Raw genomic sequence first — 17,265 nt, forward strand, 5'->3', positions numbered from 1 at the left:
AACCTGCTGCAAAGCCTCATACCGCAATATAAGGAACGTCAAATACTAAGAAAGGGCGGCCTATGAAAGAATTACTACTTTCAATAAGTACACTTAAACGGCTAATTGGGAATAGAAAAACTGTAAAAAGCCCTCTGAGAAAGCCCCCCTCTAACCTTTGATAGTAAGTTTTTCTGTAGTCTGCCTGTTGATGTATTTTCCGTTTGAACTGTGCACAACATGAAGAGACGGAACACTGGCGGCTTGTCACAATGCCCCCGCTGACATCACAATAGCGCTGCTGCCTAGAAAACAAGCTGCGCAGCAGAAGTTGTTCTTTGGGTGGGAGGGTGGGCTAGTGTAAGGAGGGGGCAAGCTCTTTTTTTCCCGGGTGGTAGGGGGATGACAGGAGAAGGGATGCGGGTGGTGAGAAGGGTACAGAGGGCAGGGTTTGGGGGCTGGGAAGGAAAGGGAAAAGATTAGGGTTTGGGGATGATGAAAGGGCTTTCTACGGGTAAGGATGGCAAAGGGTGGCAGTGACGGAAAGTCAGGCAACCTGTCCTGTCCGTCTTTTTGTATCGTGAATTGGAAAGACTGCAAGGGGGAGGGGAGTTGCTTGCGCCCTAAAGGAGGAGTTATTCAGATTCATTGCAGTGGGGGGCGGCGGCTGCAAAACGCACCATTCTTCTTGTTTTTGCTCTGCAAAGCAGCCTTTTCAAGGGTTGGCTTGGGTGACAAAATGTCTTCTGTAGGCGTGGGTTTGTCTCCCTCTCGCTCTCTCTCCCTAAGATGTGTCCGGCATAGGCCAGGGTGCCACTCGAGGCCCAAACCAATTCTGGTTATCGCTTCTCGGCCTTTTGGCTAAGATCAAGTGTAGTATCTGTTCTTATCAGTTTAATATCTGATACGTCCCCTATCTGGGGACCATATATTAAATGGATTTTTAGAACAGGGAGATGGAAAAAGAGCTTGCTCTGTCCACTCCACGCATTGACCTGGTATTGCAGTACCTCCAGGAACGGTGCACCCCTTCTTAACCCAGTTTCCAAAAGCAGAACTCAATTCACCTGATTCATATTAGCCCGGTTTAATGAATTGGAAGAAAGCATACGTCTTCATATGCACCTCAATTTGGCCCATTCACTTTTCACACTTCCTCCTTTTGTTTTTTATCTTTCACACTTTTGACTTTCTTTATTCATCCAAATAGCAAACTCATCACCACTCAACCTGACCAACTCGGCTATGTCCCGTGCTGCAGTTCTCTGTCTTATCTAGATCATTTGCAATTGAATGGAATAGATCCCTTTTGGACAAAGTGGATTCACCTGCTGCTGCAGTGACCACAGGTGTGATAAGATCTAGAATTGGCATCTGGTGCGATCTCTCCGCTTCCACTCCAAAGAAAGTTACCTGTTTATTCCTATCATGCATTGGTTTTTGGGGTTTTCTTTGAGTAATGATGATCTCTTTAGTAGTCTGTTGGCGCCCTCTCCTGGAGGAATAGTTTGCTTGCTCTTGGACATTCTAAAAGAGAGGTCATGATAGACATTGAGCTTCTGAGCTCAATTGGGGACAGTCATGGGTGATGAATGTTTGCAACCTGCTGCAAAGCCTCATACCGCAATATAAGGAACGTCAAATACTAAGAAAGGGCGGCCTATGAAAGAATTACTACTTTCAATAAGTACACTTAAACGGCTAATTGGGAATAGAAAAACTGTAAAAAGCCCTCTGAGAAAGCCCCCCTCTAACCTTTGATAGTAAGTTTTTCTGTAGTCTGCCTGTTGATGTATTTTCCGTTTGAACTGTGCACAACATGAAGAGACGGAACACTGGCGGCTTGTCACAATGCCCCCGCTGACATCACAATAGCGCTGCTGCCTAGAAAACAAGCTGCGCAGCAGAAGTTGTTCTTTGGGTGGGAGGGTGGGCTAGTGTAAGGAGGGGGCAAGCTCTTTTTTTCCCGGGTGGTAGGGGGATGACAGGAGAAGGGATGCGGGTGGTGAGAAGGGTACAGAGGGCAGGGTTTGGGGGCTGGGAAGGAAAGGGAAAAGATTAGGGTTTGGGGATGATGAAAGGGCTTTCTACGGGTAAGGATGGCAAAGGGTGGCAGTGACGGAAAGTCAGGCAACCTGTCCTGTCCGTCTTTTTGTATCGTGAATTGGAAAGACTGCAAGGGGGAGGGGAGTTGCTTGCGCCCTAAAGGAGGAGTTATTCAGATTCATTGCAGTGGGGGGCGGCGGCTGCAAAACGCACCATTCTTCTTGTTTTTGCTCTGCAAAGCAGCCTTTTCAAGGGTTGGCTTGGGTGACAAAATGTCTTCTGTAGGCGTGGGTTTGTCTCCCTCTCGCTCTCTCTCCCTAAGATGTGTCCGGCATAGGCCAGGGTGCCACTCGAGGCCCAAACCAATTCTGGTTATCGCTTCTCGGCCTTTTGGCTAAGATCAAGTGTAGTATCTGTTCTTATCAGTTTAATATCTGATACGTCCTCTATCTGGGGACCATATATTAAATGGATTTTTAGAACAGGGAGATGGAAAAAGAGCTTGCTCTGTCCACTCCACGCATTGACCTGGTATTGCAGTACCTCCAGGAACGGTGCACCCCTTCTTAACCCAGTTTCCAAAAGCAGAACTCAATTCACCTGATTCATATTAGCCCGGTTTAATGAATTGGAAGAAAGCATACGTCTTCATATGCACCTCAATTTGGCCCATTCACTTTTCACACTTCCTCCTTTTGTTTTTTATCTTTCACACTTTTGACTTTCTTTATTCATCCAAATAGCAAACTCATCACCACTCAACCTGACCAACTCGGCTATGTCCCGTGCTGCAGTTCTCTGTCTTATCTAGATCATTTGCAATTGAATGGAATAGATCCCTTTTGGACAAAGTGGATTCACCTGCTGCTGCAGTGACCACAGGTGTGATAAGATCTAGAATTTGCATCTGGTGCGATCTCTCCGCTTCCACTCCAAAGAAAGTTACCTGTTTATTCCTATCATGCATTGGTTTTTGGGGTTTTCTTTGAGTAATGATGATCTCTTTAGTAGTCTGTTGGCGCCCTCTCCTGGAGGAATAGTTTGCTTGCTCTTGGACATTCTAAAAGAGAGGTCATGATAGACATTGAGCTTCTGAGCTCAATTGGGGACAGTCATGGGTGATGAATGTTTGCAACCTGCTGCAAAGCCTCATACCGCAATATAAGGAACGTCAAATACTAAGAAAGGGCGGCCTATGAAAGAATTACTACTTTCAATAAGTACACTTAAACGGCTAATTGGGAATAGAAAAACTGTAAAAAGCCCTCTGAGAAAGCCCCCCTCTAACCTTTGATAGTAAGTTTTTCTGTAGTCTGCCTGTTGATGTATTTTCCGTTTGAACTGTGCACAACATGAAGAGACGGAACACTGGCGGCTTGTCACAATGCCCCCGCTGACATCACAATAGCGCTGCTGCCTAGAAAACAAGCTGCGCAGCAGAAGTTGTTCTTTGGGTGGGAGGGTGGGCTAGTGTAAGGAGGGGGCAAGCTCTTTTTTTCCCGGGTGGTAGGGGGATGACAGGAGAAGGGATGCGGGTGGTGAGAAGGGTACAGAGGGCAGGGTTTGGGGGCTGGGAAGGAAAGGGAAAAGATTAGGGTTTGGGGATGATGAAAGGGCTTTCTACGGGTAAGGATGGCAAAGGGTGGCAGTGACGGAAAGTCAGGCAACCTGTCCTGTCCGTCTTTTTGTATCGTGAATTGGAAAGACTGCAAGGGGGAGGGGAGTTGCTTGCGCCCTAAAGGAGGAGTTATTCAGATTCATTGCAGTGGGGGGCGGCGGCTGCAAAACGCACCATTCTTCTTGTTTTTGCTCTGCAAAGCAGCCTTTTCAAGGGTTGGCTTGGGTGACAAAATGTCTTCTGTAGGCGTGGGTTTGTCTCCCTCTCGCTCTCTCTCCCTAAGATGTGTCCGGCATAGGCCAGGGTGCCACTCGAGGCCCAAACCAATTCTGGTTATCGCTTCTCGGCCTTTTGGCTAAGATCAAGTGTAGTATCTGTTCTTATCAGTTTAATATCTGATACGTCCCCTATCTGGGGACCATATATTAAATGGATTTTTAGAACAGGGAGATGGAAAAAGAGCTTGCTCTGTCCACTCCACGCATTGACCTGGTATTGCAGTACCTCCAGGAACGGTGCACCCCTTCTTAACCCAGTTTCCAAAAGCAGAACTCAATTCACCTGATTCATATTAGCCCGGTTTAATGAATTGGAAGAAAGCATACGTCTTCATATGCACCTCAATTTGGCCCATTCACTTTTCACACTTCCTCCTTTTGTTTTTTATCTTTCACACTTTTGACTTTCTTTATTCATCCAAATAGCAAACTCATCACCACTCAACCTGACCAACTCGGCTATGTCCCGTGCTGCAGTTCTCTGTCTTATCTAGATCATTTGCAATTGAATGGAATAGATCCCTTTTGGACAAAGTGGATTCACCTGCTGCTGCAGTGACCACAGGTGTGATAAGATCTAGAATTGGCATCTGGTGCGATCTCTCCGCTTCCACTCCAAAGAAAGTTACCTGTTTATTCCTATCATGCATTGGTTTTTGGGGTTTTCTTTGAGTAATGATGATCTCTTTAGTAGTCTGTTGGCGCCCTCTCCTGGAGGAATAGTTTGCTTGCTCTTGGACATTCTAAAAGAGAGGTCATGATAGACATTGAGCTTCTGAGCTCAATTGGGGACAGTCATGGGTGATGAATGTTTGCAACCTGCTGCAAAGCCTCATACCGCAATATAAGGAACGTCAAATACTAAGAAAGGGCGGCCTATGAAAGAATTACTACTTTCAATAAGTACACTTAAACGGCTAATTGGGAATAGAAAAACTGTAAAAAGCCCTCTGAGAAAGCCCCCCTCTAACCTTTGATAGTAAGTTTTTCTGTAGTCTGCCTGTTGATGTATTTTCCGTTTGAACTGTGCACAACATGAAGAGACGGAACACTGGCGGCTTGTCACAATGCCCCCGCTGACATCACAATAGCGCTGCTGCCTAGAAAACAAGCTGCGCAGCAGAAGTTGTTCTTTGGGTGGGAGGGTGGGCTAGTGTAAGGAGGGGGCAAGCTCTTTTTTTCCCGGGTGGTAGGGGGATGACAGGAGAAGGGATGCGGGTGGTGAGAAGGGTACAGAGGGCAGGGTTTGGGGGCTGGGAAGGAAAGGGAAAAGATTAGGGTTTGGGGATGATGAAAGGGCTTTCTACGGGTAAGGATGGCAAAGGGTGGCAGTGACGGAAAGTCAGGCAACCTGTCCTGTCCGTCTTTTTGTATCGTGAATTGGAAAGACTGCAAGGGGGAGGGGAGTTGCTTGCGCCCTAAAGGAGGAGTTATTCAGATTCATTGCAGTGGGGGGCGGCGGCTGCAAAACGCACCATTCTTCTTGTTTTTGCTCTGCAAAGCAGCCTTTTCAAGGGTTGGCTTGGGTGACAAAATGTCTTCTGTAGGCGTGGGTTTGTCTCCCTCTCGCTCTCTCTCCCTAAGATGTGTCCGGCATAGGCCAGGGTGCCACTCGAGGCCCAAACCAATTCTGGTTATCGCTTCTCGGCCTTTTGGCTAAGATCAAGTGTAGTATCTGTTCTTATCAGTTTAATATCTGATACGTCCTCTATCTGGGGACCATATATTAAATGGATTTTTAGAACAGGGAGATGGAAAAAGAGCTTGCTCTGTCCACTCCACGCATTGACCTGGTATTGCAGTACCTCCAGGAACGGTGCACCCCTTCTTAACCCAGTTTCCAAAAGCAGAACTCAATTCACCTGATTCATATTAGCCCGGTTTAATGAATTGGAAGAAAGCATACGTCTTCATATGCACCTCAATTTGGCCCATTCACTTTTCACACTTCCTCCTTTTGTTTTTTATCTTTCACACTTTTGACTTTCTTTATTCATCCAAATAGCAAACTCATCACCACTCAACCTGACCAACTCGGCTATGTCCCGTGCTGCAGTTCTCTGTCTTATCTAGATCATTTGCAATTGAATGGAATAGATCCCTTTTGGACAAAGTGGATTCACCTGCTGCTGCAGTGACCACAGGTGTGATAAGATCTAGAATTGGCATCTGGTGCGATCTCTCCGCTTCCACTCCAAAGAAAGTTACCTGTTTATTCCTATCATGCATTGGTTTTTGGGGTTTTCTTTGAGTAATGATGATCTCTTTAGTAGTCTGTTGGCGCCCTCTCCTGGAGGAATAGTTTGCTTGCTCTTGGACATTCTAAAAGAGAGGTCATGATAGACATTGAGCTTCTGAGCTCAATTGGGGACAGTCATGGGTGATGAATGTTTGCAACCTGCTGCAAAGCCTCATACCGCAATATAAGGAACGTCAAATACTAAGAAAGGGCGGCCTATGAAAGAATTACTACTTTCAATAAGTACACTTAAACGGCTAATTGGGAATAGAAAAACTGTAAAAAGCCCTCTGAGAAAGCCCCCCTCTAACCTTTGATAGTAAGTTTTTCTGTAGTCTGCCTGTTGATGTATTTTCCGTTTGAACTGTGCACAACATGAAGAGACGGAACACTGGCGGCTTGTCACAATGCCCCCGCTGACATCACAATAGCGCTGCTGCCTAGAAAACAAGCTGCGCAGCAGAAGTTGTTCTTTGGGTGGGAGGGTGGGCTAGTGTAAGGAGGGGGCAAGCTCTTTTTTTCCCGGGTGGTAGGGGGATGACAGGAGAAGGGATGCGGGTGGTGAGAAGGGTACAGAGGGCAGGGTTTGGGGGCTGGGAAGGAAAGGGAAAAGATTAGGGTTTGGGGATGATGAAAGGGCTTTCTACGGGTAAGGATGGCAAAGGGTGGCAGTGACGGAAAGTCAGGCAACCTGTCCTGTCCGTCTTTTTGTATCGTGAATTGGAAAGACTGCAAGGGGGAGGGGAGTTGCTTGCGCCCTAAAGGAGGAGTTATTCAGATTCATTGCAGTGGGGGGCGGCGGCTGCAAAACGCACCATTCTTCTTGTTTTTGCTCTGCAAAGCAGCCTTTTCAAGGGTTGGCTTGGGTGACAAAATGTCTTGTGTAGGCGTGGGTTTGTCTCCCTCTCGCTCTCTCTCCCTAAGATGTGTCCGGCATAGGCCAGGGTGCCACTCGAGGCCCAAACCAATTCTGGTTATCGCTTCTCGGCCTTTTGGCTAAGATCATGTGTAGTGTTGTTCGAAGAGGTGGTTTAAGCTCCAGGCCACCTTAGTACAATGATACAATGCACACTGGAAGGTTGCGCTTGCTAGTACTCTGGGTGGATAGTATATTCATCTAGAGGAAAACATGGCCCTACCAGGATCAAGGCTATTAGACTGAGTAAGGGTGGGGGGCTATGGTACAACGCGCCCCAGGACTGACGACCCTGGAGTGAGTCTGAGCTTGCTGGCTTGGGACCCCGGCAAGCCTTGGGCTCTGTAGCACACCGTACCTTGCCTTTTCATACTTTTTGAGCATATTACCCTATCCCGGCCTTCTGGCTAGGAAGGGAAATTTTTATATTCCCGGTCGGAGGTCTGGTCAGCTTTGGGCTGAGAAACTAACACCCGGTTGGAGGTCCGGATCAGCTTCGGCTGAGAAACCAACACCCGGTTGGAGGTCTGGGTCAGCTTCGGCTGAGAAACCAACACCCGGTTGGAGGTCCGGTTAGCCTTGGGCTGAGAAACCAACACCGGTTGACGGTCCGGGCAGTTTCGGCTGCGAAACCAACAACTAGTAGCTCTCTACTCCACTTGGGTAAGATGCCTGGGTGGACGCTGGGAGCAACGACAAGGCTCAACCAGGCTTCGGCTTGGGGGAGCACCGAAGATCCCTGACCCTTGCTGTGGCCTTCTGGCTCGGAGGGACGGGGTTGATTTTTGGGGACCCTCTCCTCACGGTGGGGTCCACACGAATCCTAGCCTTTGCACTGTTTTTGGTGTGACTTCGGTCATGCATTTTTTGTGGTGCTTTGGAAAGCTTCATTAAATCAAAATCTGTTCTTATCAGTTTAATATCTGATACGTCCCCTATCTGGGGACCATATATTAAATGGATTTTTAGAACAGGGAGATGGAAAAAGAGCTTGCTCTGTCCACTCCACGCATTGACCTGGTATTGCAGTACCTCCAGGAACGGTGCACCCCTTCTTAACCCAGTTTCCAAAAGCAGAACTCAATTCACCTGATTCATATTAGCCCGGTTTAATGAATTGGAAGAAAGCATACGTCTTCATATGCACCTCAATTTGGCCCATTCACTTTTCACACTTCCTCCTTTTGTTTTTTATCTTTCACACTTTTGACTTTCTTTATTCATCCAAATAGCAAACTCATCACCACTCAACCTGACCAACTCGGCTATGTCCCGTGCTGCAGTTCTCTGTCTTATCTAGATCATTTGCAATTGAATGGAATAGATCCCTTTTGGACAAAGTGGATTCACCTGCTGCTGCAGTGACCACAGGTGTGATAAGATCTAGAATTGGCATCTGGTGCGATCTCTCCGCTTCCACTCCAAAGAAAGTTACCTGTTTATTCCTATCATGCATTGGTTTTTGGGGTTTTCTTTGAGTAATGATGATCTCTTTAGTAGTCTGTTGGCGCCCTCTCCTGGAGGAATAGTTTGCTTGCTCTTGGACATTCTAAAAGAGAGGTCATGATAGACATTGAGCTTCTGAGCTCAATTGGGGACAGTCATGGGTGATGAATGTTTGCAACCTGCTGCAAAGCCTCATACCGCAATATAAGGAACGTCAAATACTAAGAAAGGGCGGCCTATGAAAGAATTACTACTTTCAATAAGTACACTTAAACGGCTAATTGGGAATAGAAAAACTGTAAAAAGCCCTCTGAGAAAGCCCCCCTCTAACCTTTGATAGTAAGTTTTTCTGTAGTCTGCCTGTTGATGTATTTTCCGTTTGAACTGTGCACAACATGAAGAGACGGAACACTGGCGGCTTGTCACAATGCCCCCGCTGACATCACAATAGCGCTGCTGCCTAGAAAACAAGCTGCGCAGCAGAAGTTGTTCTTTGGGTGGGAGGGTGGGCTAGTGTAAGGAGGGGGCAAGCTCTTTTTTTCCCGGGTGGTAGGGGGATGACAGGAGAAGGGATGCGGGTGGTGAGAAGGGTACAGAGGGCAGGGTTTGGGGGCTGGGAAGGAAAGGGAAAAGATTAGGGTTTGGGGATGATGAAAGGGCTTTCTACGGGTAAGGATGGCAAAGGGTGGCAGTGACGGAAAGTCAGGCAACCTGTCCTGTCCGTCTTTTTGTATCGTGAATTGGAAAGACTGCAAGGGGGAGGGGAGTTGCTTGCGCCCTAAAGGAGGAGTTATTCAGATTCATTGCAGTGGGGGGCGGCGGCTGCAAAACGCACCATTCTTCTTGTTTTTGCTCTGCAAAGCAGCCTTTTCAAGGGTTGGCTTGGGTGACAAAATGTCTTCTGTAGGCGTGGGTTTGTCTCCCTCTCGCTCTCTCTCCCTAAGATGTGTCCGGCATAGGCCAGGGTGCCACTCGAGGCCCAAACCAATTCTGGTTATCGCTTCTCGGCCTTTTGGCTAAGATCAAGTGTAGGATCTGTGAGGCTCGGCAGATGCAATGCACACTGGAAGGTTGCGCTTGCTAGTACTCTTGATGTATAGTATATTCATCTAGAGGAAAACATGGCCCTACCAGGATCGAGGCTATTAGACTGAGTAAGTGTGAGGGCTATGGTGCAATGTGCCCCAGGACTGACGACCCTGGAGTGAGTCTGAGCTTGCTGGCTTGGGACCCCGGCGAGCCTTGGGCTCTGTAGCACACCGTACCTTGCCCTTTCATACTTTCTGAGCATATTGCTCTATCCCGGCCTTCTGGCTAGGAAGGGAAATTTTTATAATCATGGTCGGAGGTCCGTTCAGCTTTGGGCTGAGAAACCAACACCCGGTTGGAGGTCCGGGTCAGCTTCGGCTGAGTAACCAACACCCGGTTGGAGGTCTGGGTCAGCTTCGGCTGAGAAACCAACACCCGGTTGGAGGTCCGGGTCAGCTTCGGCTGAGAAACCAACACCCGGTTGGAGGTCCGGTTAGCCTTGGGCTGAGAAACCAACACCGGTTGACGGTCCGGGCAGTTTCGGCTGCGAAACCAACAACTAGTAGCTCTCTACTCCACTTGGGTAAGATGCCTGGGTGGACGCTGGGAGCAACGACAAGGCTCAACCAGGCTTCGGCTTGGGGGAGCACCGAAGATCCCTGACCCTTGCTGTGGCCTTCTGGCTAGGAGGGACGGGGTTGATTTTTGGGGACCCTCTCCTCACGGAGGGGTCCACACGAATCCTAGCCTTTGCACTGTTTTTGGTGTGACTTCGGTCATGCATTTTTTGCGGTGCTTTGGAAAGCTTCATTAAATCAAAATCTGTTCTTATCAGTTTAATATCTGATACGTCCCCTATCTGGGGACCATATATTAAATGGATTTTTAGAACAGGGAGATGGAAAAAGAGCTTGCTCTGTCCACTCCACGCATTGACCTGGTATTGCAGTACCTCCAGGAACGGTGCACCCCTTCTTAACCCAGTTTCCAAAAGCAGAACTCAATTCACCTGATTCATATTAGCCCGGTTTAATGAATTGGAAGAAAGCATACGTCTTCATATGCACCTCAATTTGGCCCATTCACTTTTCACACTTCCTCCTTTTGTTTTTTATCTTTCACACTTTTGACTTTCTTTATTCATCCAAATAGCAAACTCATCACCACTCAACCTGACCAACTCGGCTATGTCCCGTGCTGCAGTTCTCTGTCTTATCTAGATCATTTGCAATTGAATGGAATAGATCCCTTTTGGACAAAGTGGATTCACCTGCTGCTGCAGTGACCACAGGTGTGATAAGATCTAGAATTGGCATCTGGTGCGATCTCTCCGCTTCCACTCCAAAGAAAGTTACCTGTTTATTCCTATCATGCATTGGTTTTTGGGGTTTTCTTTGAGTAATGATGATCTCTTTAGTAGTCTGTTGGCGCCCTCTCCTGGAGGAATAGTTTGCTTGCTCTTGGACATTCTAAAAGAGAGGTCATGATAGACATTGAGCTTCTGAGCTCAATTGGGGACAGTCATGGGTGATGAATGTTTGCAACCTGCTGCAAAGCCTCATACCGCAATATAAGGAACGTCAAATACTAAGAAAGGGCGGCCTATGAAAGAATTACTACTTTCAATAAGTACACTTAAACGGCTAATTGGGAATAGAAAAACTGTAAAAAGCCCTCTGAGAAAGCCCCCCTCTAACCTTTGATAGTAAGTTTTTCTGTAGTCTGCCTGTTGATGTATTTTCCGTTTGAACTGTGCACAACATGAAGAGACGGAACACTGGCGGCTTGTCACAATGCCCCCGCTGACATCACAATAGCGCTGCTGCCTAGAAAACAAGCTGCGCAGCAGAAGTTGTTCTTTGGGTGGGAGGGTGGGCTAGTGTAAGGAGGGGGCAAGCTCTTTTTTTCCCGGGTGGTAGGGGGATGACAGGAGAAGGGATGCGGGTGGTGAGAAGGGTACAGAGGGCAGGGTTTGGGGGCTGGGAAGGAAAGGGAAAAGATTAGGGTTTGGGGATGATGAAAGGGCTTTCTACGGGTAAGGATGGCAAAGGGTGGCAGTGACGGAAAGTCAGGCAACCTGTCCTGTCCGTCTTTTTGTATCGTGAATTGGAAAGACTGCAAGGGGGAGGGGAGTTGCTTGCGCCCTAAAGGAGGAGTTATTCAGATTCATTGCAGTGGGGGGCGGCGGCTGCAAAACGCACCATTCTTCTTGTTTTTGCTCTGCAAAGCAGCCTTTTCAAGGGTTGGCTTGGGTGACAAAATGTCTTCTGTAGGCGTGGGTTTGTCTCCCTCTCGCTCTCTCTCCCTAAGATGTGTCCGGCATAGGCCAGGGTGCCACTCGAGGCCCAAACCAATTCTGGTTATCGCTTCTCGGCCTTTTGGCTAAGATCAAGTGTAGTATCTGTTCTTATCAGTTTAATATCTGATACGTCCCCTATCTGGGGACCATATATTAAATGGATTTTTAGAACAGGGAGATGGAAAAAGAGCTTGCTCTGTCCACTCCACGCATTGACCTGGTATTGCAGTACCTCCAGGAACGGTGCACCCCTTCTTAACCCAGTTTCCAAAAGCAGAACTCAATTCACCTGATTCATATTAGCCCGGTTTAATGAATTGGAAGAAAGCATACGTCTTCATATGCACCTCAATTTGGCCCATTCACTTTTCACACTTCCTCCTTTTGTTTTTTATCTTTCACACTTTTGACTTTCTTTATTCATCCAAATAGCAAACTCATCACCACTCAACCTGACCAACTCGGCTATGTCCCGTGCTGCAGTTCTCTGTCTTATCTAGATCATTTGCAATTGAATGGAATAGATCCCTTTTGGACAAAGTGGATTCACCTGCTGCTGCAGTGACCACAGGTGTGATAAGATCTAGAATTGGCATCTGGTGCGATCTCTCCGCTTCCACTCCAAAGAAAGTTACCTGTTTATTCCTATCATGCATTGGTTTTTGGGGTTTTCTTTGAGTAATGATGATCTCTTTAGTAGTCTGTTGGCGCCCTCTCCTGGAGGAATAGTTTGCTTGCTCTTGGACATTCTAAAAGAGAGGTCATGATAGACATTGAGCTTCTGAGCTCAATTGGGGACAGTCATGGGTGATGAATGTTTGCAACCTGCTGCAAAGCCTCATACCGCAATATAAGGAACGTCAAATACTAAGAAAGGGCGGCCTATGAAAGAATTACTACTTTCAATAAGTACACTTAAACGGCTAATTGGGAATAGAAAAACTGTAAAAAGCCCTCTGAGAAAGCCCCCCTCTAACCTTTGATAGTAAGTTTTTCTGTAGTCTGCCTGTTGATGTATTTTCCGTTTGAACTGTGCACAACATGAAGAGACGGAACACTGGCGGCTTGTCACAATGCCCCCGCTGACATCACAATAGCGCTGCTGCCTAGAAAACAAGCTGCGCAGCAGAAGTTGTTCTTTGGGTGGGAGGGTGGGCTAGTGTAAGGAGGGGGCAAGCTCTTTTTTTCCCGGGTGGTAGGGGGATGACAGGAGAAGGGATGCGGGTGGTGAGAAGGGTACAGAGGGCAGGGTTTGGGGGCTGGGAAGGAAAGGGAAAAGATTAGGGTTTGGGGATGATGAAAGGGCTTTCTACGGGTAAGGATGGCAAAGGGTGGCAGTGACGGAAAGTCAGGCAACCTGTCCTGTCCGTCTTTTTGTATCGTGAATTGGAAAGACTGCAAGGGGGAGGGGAGTTGCTTGCGCCCTAAAGGAGGAGTTATTCAGATTCATTGCAGTGGGGGGCGGCGGCTGCAAAACGCACCATTCTTCTTGTTTTTGCTCTGCAAAGCAGCCTTTTCAAGGGTTGGCTTGGGTGACAAAATGTCTTCTGTAGGCGTGGGTTTGTCTCCCTCTCGCTCTCTCTCCCTAAGATGTGTCCGGCATAGGCCAGGGTGCCACTCGAGGCCCAAACCAATTCTGGTTATCGCTTCTCGGCCTTTTGGCTAAGATCAAGTGTAGTATCTGTTCTTATCAGTTTAATATCTGATACGTCCCCTATCTGGGGACCATATATTAAATGGATTTTTAGAACAGGGAGATGGAAAAAGAGCTTGCTCTGTCCACTCCACGCATTGACCTGGTATTGCAGTACCTCCAGGAACGGTGCACCCCTTCTTAACCCAGTTTCCAAAAGCAGAACTCAATTCACCTGATTCATATTAGCCCGGTTTAATGAATTGGAAGAAAGCATACGTCTTCATATGCACCTCAATTTGGCCCATTCACTTTTCACACTTCCTCCTTTTGTTTTTTATCTTTCACACTTTTGACTTTCTTTATTCATCCAAATAGCAAACTCATCACCACTCAACCTGACCAACTCGGCTATGTCCCGTGCTGCAGTTCTCTGTCTTATCTAGATCATTTGCAATTGAATGGAATTGATCCCTTTTGGACAAAGTGGATTCACCTGCTGCTGCAGTGACCACAGGTGTGATAAGATCTAGAATTGGCATCTGGTGCGATCTCTCCGCTTCCACTCCAAAGAAAGTTACCTGTTTATTCCTATCATGCATTGGTTTTTGGGGTTTTCTTTGAGTAATGATGATCTCTTTAGTAGTCTGTTGGCGCCCTCTCCTGGAGGAATAGTTTGCTTGCTCTTGGACATTCTAAAAGAGAGGTCATGATAGACATTGAGCTTCTGAGCTCAATTGGGGACAGTCATGGGTGATGAATGTTTGCAACCTGCTGCAAAGCCTCATACCGCAATATAAGGAACGTCAAATACTAAGAAAGGGCGGCCTATGAAAGAATTACTACTTTCAATAAGTACACTTAAACGGCTAATTGGGAATAGAAAAACTGTAAAAAGCCCTCTGAGAAAGCCCCCCTCTAACCTTTGATAGTAAGTTTTTCTGTAGTCTGCCTGTTGATGTATTTTCCGTTTGAACTGTGCACAACATGAAGAGACGGAACACTGGCGGCTTGTCACAATGCCCCCGCTGACATCACAATAGCGCTGCTGCCTAGAAAACAAGCTGCGCAGCAGAAGTTGTTCTTTGGGTGGGAGGGTGGGCTAGTGTAAGGAGGGGGCAAGCTCTTTTTTTCCCGGGTGGTAGGGGGATGACAGGAGAAGGGATGCGGGTGGTGAGAAGGGTACAGAGGGCAGGGTTTGGGGGCTGGGAAGGAAAGGGAAAAGATTAGGGTTTGGGGATGATGAAAGGGCTTTCTACGGGTAAGGATGGCAAAGGGTGGCAGTGACGGAAAGTCAGGCAACCTGTCCTGTCCGTCTTTTTGTATCGTGAATTGGAAAGACTGCAAGGGGGAGGGGAGTTGCTTGCGCCCTAAAGGAGGAGTTATTCAGATTCATTGCAGTGGGGGGCGGCGGCTGCAAAACGCACCATTCTTCTTGTTTTTGCTCTGCAAAGCAGCCTTTTCAAGGGTTGGCTTGGGTGACAAAATGTCTTCTGTAGGCGTGGGTTTGTCTCCCTCTCGCTCTCTCTCCCTAAGATGTGTCCGGCATAGGCCAGGGTGCCACTCGAGGCCCAAACCAATTCTGGTTATCGCTTCTCGGCCTTTTGGCTAAGATCAAGTGTAGTGTTGTTCGAAGAGGTGGTTTAAGCTCCAGGCCACCTTAGTGCAATGATACAATGCACACTGGAAGGTTGCGCTTGCTAGTACTCTGGGTGGATAGTATATTCATCTAGAGGAAAACATGGCCCTACCAGGATCGAGGCTATTAGACTGAGTAAGGGTGGGGGGCTATGGTACAACGTGCCCCAGGACTGACGACCCTGGAGTGAGTCTGAGCTTGCTGGCTTGGGACCCCGGCAAGCCTTGGGCTCTGTAGCACACCGTACCTTGCCTTTTCATACTTTTTGAGCATATTACCCTATCCCGGCCTTCTGGCTAGGAAGGGAAATTTTTACAATCCCGGTCGGAGGTCTGGTCAGCTTTGGGCTGAGAAACTAACACCCGGTTGGAGGTCTGGGTCAGCTTCGGCTGAGAAACCAACACCCGGTTGGAGGTCTGGGTCAGCTTCGGCTGAGAAACCAACACCCGGTTGGAGGTCCGGTTAGCCTTGGGCTGAGAAACCAACACCGGTTGACGGTCCGGGCAGTTTCGGCTGCGAAACCAACAACTAGTAGCTCTCTACTCCACTTGGGTAAGATGCCTGGGTGGACGCTGGGAGCAACGACAAGGCTCAACCAGGCTTCGGCTTGGGGGAGCACCGAAGATCCCTGACCCTTGCTGTGGCCTTCTGGCTCGGAGGGACGGGGTTGATTTTTGGGGACCCTCTCCTCACGGTGGGGTCCACACGAATCCTAGCCTTTGCACTGTTTTTGGAGTGACTTCGGTCATGCATTTTTTGTGGTGCTTTGGAAAGCTTCATTAAATCAAAATCTGTTCTTATCAGTTTAATATCTGATACGTCCCCTATCTGGGGACCATATATTAAATGGATTTTTAGAACAGGGAGATGGAAAAAGAGCTTGCTCTGTCCACTCCACGCATTGACCTGGTATTGCAGTACCTCCAGGAACGGTGCACCCCTTCTTAACCCAGTTTCCAAAAGCAGAACTCAATTCACCTGATTCATATTAGCCCGGTTTAATGAATTGGAAGAAAGCATACGTCTTCATATGCACCTCAATTTGGCCCATTCACTTTTCACACTTCCTCCTTTTGTTTTTTATCTTTCACACTTTTGACTTTCTTTATTCATCCAAATAGCAAACTCATCACCACTCAACCTGACCAACTCGGCTATGTCCCGTGCTGCAGTTCTCTGTCTTATCTAGATCATTTGCAATTGAATGGAATAGATCCCTTTTGGACAAAGTGGATTCACCTGCTGCTGCAGTGACCACAGGTGTGATAAGATCTAGAATTGGCATCTGGTGCGATCTCTCCGCTTCCACTCCAAAGAAAGTTACCTGTTTATTCCTATCATGCATTGGTTTTTGGGGTTTTCTTTGAGTAATGATGATCTCTTTAGTAGTCTGTTGGCGCCCTCTCCTGGAGGAATAGTTTGCTTGCTCTTGGACATTCTAAAAGAGAGGTCATGATAGACATTGAGCTTCTGAGCTCAATTGGGGACAGTCATGGGTGATGAATGTTTGCAACCTGCTGCAAAGCCTCATACCGCAATATAAGGAACGTCAAATACTAAGAAAGGGCGGCCTATGAAAGAATTACTACTTTCAATAAGTACACTTAAACGGCTAATTGGGAATAGAAAAACTGTAAAAAGCCCTCTGAGAAAGCCCCCCTCTAACCTTTGATAGTAAGTTTTTCTGTAGTCTGCCTGTTGATGTATTTTCCGTTTGAACTGTGCACAACATGAAGAGACGGAACACTGGCGGCTTGTCACAATGCCCCCGCTGACATCACAATAGCGCTGCTGCCTAGAAAACAAGCTGCGCAGCAGAAGTTGTTCTTTGGGTGGGAGGGTGGGCTAGTGTAAGGAGGGGGCAAGCTCTTTTTTTCCCGGGTGGTAGGGGGATGACAGGAGAAGGGATGCGGGTGGTGAGAAGGGTACAGAGGGCAGGGTTTGGGGGCTGGGAAGGAAAGGGAAAAGATTAGGGTTTGGGGATGATGAAAGGGCTTTCTACGGGTAAGGATGGCAAAGGGTGGCAGTGACGGAAAGTCAGGCAACCTGTCCTGTCCGTCTTTTTGTATCGTGAATTGGAAAGACTGCAAGGGGGAGGGGAGTTGCTTGCGCCCTAAAGGAGGAGTTATTCAGATTCATTGCA

The 17,265-nt window shown here is 47.6% G+C and overlaps 9 non-coding genes and 1 pseudogene across 9 annotated transcripts; all 10 read left to right on the forward strand.

Annotated features, from left to right (window-relative positions):
* The first annotated feature begins 820 nt into the window (after positions 1–820).
* On the forward strand, positions 821–1,011 carry LOC142251965 (U2 spliceosomal RNA). Its single transcript, XR_012725364.1, has one exon. It is a non-coding gene; the product is annotated as a U2 spliceosomal RNA (small nuclear RNA).
* A 1,388-nt stretch (positions 1,012–2,399) lies between these two features.
* LOC142252849 (U2 spliceosomal RNA) lies at positions 2,400–2,590 on the forward strand. Its single transcript, XR_012726215.1, has one exon. It is a non-coding gene; the product is annotated as a U2 spliceosomal RNA (small nuclear RNA).
* A 1,388-nt stretch (positions 2,591–3,978) lies between these two features.
* On the forward strand, positions 3,979–4,169 carry LOC142251966 (U2 spliceosomal RNA). Its single transcript, XR_012725365.1, has one exon. It is a non-coding gene; the product is annotated as a U2 spliceosomal RNA (small nuclear RNA).
* A 1,388-nt stretch (positions 4,170–5,557) lies between these two features.
* LOC142252850 (U2 spliceosomal RNA) lies at positions 5,558–5,748 on the forward strand. The gene has a single exon (XR_012726216.1). It is a non-coding gene; the product is annotated as a U2 spliceosomal RNA (small nuclear RNA).
* A 2,186-nt stretch (positions 5,749–7,934) lies between these two features.
* Positions 7,935–8,130, forward strand: LOC142253091 (U2 spliceosomal RNA). The gene has a single exon (XR_012726411.1). It is a non-coding gene; the product is annotated as a U2 spliceosomal RNA (small nuclear RNA).
* Positions 8,131–9,518: 1,388 nt separating this feature from the next.
* Positions 9,519–9,645, forward strand: LOC142253774 (U2 spliceosomal RNA; annotated as a pseudogene).
* Positions 9,646–10,329: 684 nt separating this feature from the next.
* On the forward strand, positions 10,330–10,525 carry LOC142253147 (U2 spliceosomal RNA). Its single transcript, XR_012726465.1, has one exon. It is a non-coding gene; the product is annotated as a U2 spliceosomal RNA (small nuclear RNA).
* Positions 10,526–11,913: 1,388 nt separating this feature from the next.
* Positions 11,914–12,104, forward strand: LOC142251967 (U2 spliceosomal RNA). The gene has a single exon (XR_012725366.1). It is a non-coding gene; the product is annotated as a U2 spliceosomal RNA (small nuclear RNA).
* A 1,388-nt stretch (positions 12,105–13,492) lies between these two features.
* On the forward strand, positions 13,493–13,683 carry LOC142251968 (U2 spliceosomal RNA). The gene has a single exon (XR_012725367.1). It is a non-coding gene; the product is annotated as a U2 spliceosomal RNA (small nuclear RNA).
* Positions 13,684–15,869: 2,186 nt separating this feature from the next.
* On the forward strand, positions 15,870–16,065 carry LOC142253092 (U2 spliceosomal RNA). Its single transcript, XR_012726412.1, has one exon. It is a non-coding gene; the product is annotated as a U2 spliceosomal RNA (small nuclear RNA).
* Positions 16,066–17,265: the final 1,200 nt, after the last annotated feature.

Source organism: Anomaloglossus baeobatrachus, chromosome 9 (assembly GCF_048569485.1).
Source record: "Anomaloglossus baeobatrachus isolate aAnoBae1 chromosome 9, aAnoBae1.hap1, whole genome shotgun sequence".
Lineage (NCBI taxonomy): Eukaryota > Metazoa > Chordata > Amphibia > Anura > Aromobatidae > Anomaloglossus > Anomaloglossus baeobatrachus.